The following is a 4,437-nucleotide window of genomic DNA, read 5'->3' on the forward strand; positions in this document are numbered from 1 at the left end:
TCTGGCAATGGCACCGCTGCAAGACCCCACCGGATTGGGACAAGAAACCACCGAGCGGCAGTTCGGTGGCTGGGCTGATTTCTGCTCCGTGTACGGCTGCGCTTGCTTTTGTCGGTGAGCTCGTGTGATGTATTTTCATTTTTGTGCAGTGAAAACTGCGTGCAGAAATCAGATCTTGCATTACGTAAACTCGGGGTAAAGATTAAAACGCATACGACTAGTGAGACATCTGGATCTAATTGGGTTCCTCCGGGCCAGGATTCTATGGCTTTAGTCTGAAGAGAAGCAAAGAAAGAGCGGGAGTAATTTTTCATGCAAATACCCATCTGCGCAGAGGGGCTGAGTCTCTGCAAACACCTCCGTTGCCACGTCTTTGGCAAAAGCGACCCACGAAGCGCCGAACGGGCTGACCGTGTTTCTCTGTTGTTGCACACAGTCACTGACTTGGAAGGAATCTGCTGTAATACAGCCCGGGGGTAAAAGTGAATTTCCTGAGAAAATTATGACTAACTGAGCGTCGGCGCATAGAACGGAAGTCTCCCGTATTCGGAGCTGTACCAGTCATCCTTAACCACCAGCCACTTTTCCTTCATGTGCTGTATATTCAGAGACTTGCTGGCACTCAGGCAGCTGCCGAGAGCTACGTCCCGCTCAGCGACCCAGCGGCCAAATCCGCCCGGGCTTCCCCGAGAGCAATCTTTTGCCTGTAGCCATCTCCCTCTCCCATGCAAGGCTCCAAATCCCACGAGCTGAACGGGCAAGGGCTGCAGAGGCACAAATTGTTTGTCATGGGGGAAGGGTATCAACAGGGGGGAACCCGTTCGGGCTCCGCTTGTAGGTGCAGTGGAAAGGAATGGTTGGAGGAACTGCAGCCGAGCTAAAGCCACGAGAGCGCAGGAAGGTTTCCATCTCATTCTGAAGATGCTGAAATAAGTCGGGAGCCCCAGGAGAGGAGAGCTGCGTGCCGCCGCCGAGCCGTTAGCACCATTATGGGCCAGAGAGCAATTTTTAATACACAGAGTTTAACTGAACGGCGCCCACGGTTCCAGTAGAAGGAACTCAGGACTGACCTGCTTTAAAAAGAGGCCAACCATAAACTATGGGGTCACTTGTTCACGCAACGCTTAAAAGGCAAATTAGAGCAGCCAAATTGTTTCTCCCCCACTAATCCCAGCTTTCTGGTTTAGTGCTTTGCAGCCGGCGGTGAGGAAAGCCTCCGAGACCCGACTCTGCCAAGTGAAGCGCGGGGCTCGCAGGCACAGAGAACGCGGCTCTCCCGAACTCGGGCACAAGCTTTGCCCGGGTCGGCAGCCGCCGCGCTGCGGGACGCCGCCGCTGCGCGCACCCACACACACTCATGCTCACCCTCAGCCCAGGGGCTGATCAGCTGTTTGCAGAATGGAGCCCGCAGGTCCTGCCAGCACAGCAGCTCAGCCCAGCCTGCCGGTGGGCAGCAGCGCTTCTCACCGTGGCTTTTAGCCTTTATAAATGTCTCCTTTTTTCTCTTTACCCTAAGACTGATCTAGATCATTTCATTGAGCAGCTATTAGGGTGCTAACACAATTTACAAAATGTATTATTTGCAATTCTAGTTTGTTTTTAGAATCAAATCACACTGAAGCTCTAAGGTGCAAATGTAAATTCTTCTTTTGTCTTTTAGCGTATTCTATAATCACCAATTTACATTGTTTTCAAGTTTGTTATTAGCTGGCTGAGAGATCAGATGTTTCCGTGCCATACGTGTCCCTACAGAAGAAGCTGTCAAGTAGATTTAGGCTTGGTCTTTCAAGTACTCAGAAGAAAGGAGACTCCCCAGATTAATTTGGAAGTTTCCTTGCTGACTGCATCTGCCCTTTCCTGGGCCCACGGCTCGCGCTTCCAGACCGATCCATTTGGCAAAAGTCACAGGAGCGTCCGTGCTAACCACGCCTGACACGCGGTGTGGAAATGGAGTCCTTCAGTAGAGCCCCAAATACTCCAAACATTTTCTCCCCTGAAACAATTACAAACGTTCTCTGCGGATTAAAAGGGGAAGAGTGAGCCGGCTGCGTGCTGCAGAGCAGCAGCAAAGAGAAGGTGTTTTTATCATAGCCCAGCACTAAGGGCTCTCGGGGAACAAGGGCTTCTATTAGAGGACTGAAATCAATGTTTGCCAGTAAAAATGTCGGGGGAAAAAAAAATCAGAAAGAGCGTTTCACAGCAGCGATTCGCTTGAATAGAAGAGGCAGAGGAGGCCCATGCTCAGCCACACGAGCTGGGCCAGGGGAAGGGGATGGAGCAGAGATCTGACACCAGCGGTGGAAAGCAGCGGGGTTTGGTCCCGTATCCCTGATGCTCCTCGGCTACAAGTGCCGTTGTGGTAGGAGCTGGGCTGAAGCACCCCACGAGACAGCGCACGAGAGAAGGGCTGGAAGCAAGGATTTACGAGCGAGAGGCTCCAGGTTTCATTACCAACCTCCAGCTCCGGCCACACATCTCTTTTGACAGAGGAGATCAAAGCCGAACAGAGCACCCAGCTCACACTGTGGATGGGCCTGGATTGCGCAATTTCACTTTGATACACCTTTCGCTTACATGAGGACATAAGTAATGAATATAAATTGACTGTATTTAACTGCCCTTTGCCGGGTTTGACGTGCAACTCAGGTTTGATTTAGGTTTTTTTTTTCCCCTTTCTCCCCTTAATGGAGAAGCCACAGTGTTTGCTGGGGTTTTGGATTTCTTTAGTTGTGTGTTGTTAAGTGACGCGGCACGGCTTGCTCTGGGTAAGGCTTTTGCTCTCCCTGTGAGCAGCACCCGCCTGCTCTCTCTGCGCCTGTACTGCCTCCCGGGAGGTTTTCCTTTCGCTCGGCAGATTTCCTCGAACAGGAGGAATCAGGGGCTCAGCAGCGGCTGCGGGGGGAAAACGTGCAGGAGCGAGTCCCATGGGAGCCCGGCTGTGCGGGCAGAGCTCTGCACCAGCGTTGGCCGCTCAGCACCTTCAGCACATGGACTTTGGAGACTGACCTTCAGCACCTGTTTTTTCTGAAGATCCTGATCACCAAAGCTCCTCTCCCCCACCACGTGCTTGGGTGGAAACTCTGGTCCGTCTCCATGCACATGGACTGTTTTGGTTTGGTTTTTCCTTTTTGCTTGGAGTGGAGGAAACCCATGTGCCACTGCTGCTATTTTTCACTGTAAAGAGGAACCCTTGTTGCTATAGTTTGTGGCCAGACCCCGAGCACAAGCACTGCTTCCTCAGACAGATGACACAGGGTTTATTCAGATAATCTCCTGGTGTTTTTCTGCGTTGCTGACCTGAATCCATCCCACGCAGAGACCGTGGCTGCTCCAAAACCAGAGCACGGGGTGGACAGGGCTGCGGTGGAAATGGCACAGCTGCAGCTTTCCCCCGGGACCGTTTCTCCGTGCATCCCTGCGGGTAGGGCTGGCCAGCGGAGCCGGGCTGCGGGAGCGAGCAGGGACAGGAGCTCTGCGCCCCCGACCCAGCAACTTCCAGCATCAGGGCGCAGGCAGACAACGAGCAGCAACAGGCTGCGAGGTTTTTTGGGTTTTAATATGCTCCACACCAAAGCAGCTCTGCCAGCAAAACTGTTAGCGCAGACTGAGCGGAGAAGTCAGTCTGTCAGAAGAGACACCTCACCTCGGTGAGGAAGAAAAGATAAAGAGCTTTTTGTCAGCACATCTGCATCTACCTCAGAAGTGCTGCTGGCAGCATCCTGGTTAGGGTGAGGGTGGGATGTTTCACATTGCTGGAAGACGGAGCTGTTCCCTCAGGGGGAGCCCAGGGACCCAGCCTGAATTCCAGCTGCACGGGCAGCACCACCACAGCAAGGTCCCCACTGCTGAGCCCAGCCAGGGCAGAGGGCGAGACGGGGCACAAACGTTGCAGGGATTTGGGCGACAAAGGCAAGCAAACCAAAAGGGGAAAGTCACCTAAACTCATTCCCACTAATGCAACTACTTTTATTAACATAGCTTAAGCCATAACAGTCTGGAGACAGAGGGAACAAACCAACAGGGTCTGGTGGATTTACCTGGGGTTCTTTTCCAGAGTCCCTCCCGTTGCTGGAGGGTGTCACCTCCTCGGATGAGGGGCACTAAGTCAGCGGCACGAGCGCGTCTAGTCTTCTCCAGTGCAAAGTCAGCCGGTGGGGCCGGGAGCAGGAACGCGGCTCAGTTCCAAGGGGATGGCTTCCAGGAAAAGGGCAGGAAGGTGCAGCTGCAGGGCATTAACATCAAACAGCTACAACTGTTTCCAAAGTGACCCTCTCTGTGCCCTTGGATAAGATATTGCACATTAATGCCTGCAAATCTGATTATTCCAAGGATCTTACTGTCCAGGTTCAACCAAACAAGAGCTCATCAAAACAATCTTTTACTCTTCAAAAGGGAACCTATCACGATGTAAGAAAATAAAAGAGCACTGAACAGTAA

The sequence above is a fragment of the Calonectris borealis genome, chromosome 8 (genome assembly GCF_964195595.1).
Source record: "Calonectris borealis chromosome 8, bCalBor7.hap1.2, whole genome shotgun sequence".
Classification (NCBI taxonomy): domain Eukaryota; kingdom Metazoa; phylum Chordata; class Aves; order Procellariiformes; family Procellariidae; genus Calonectris; species Calonectris borealis.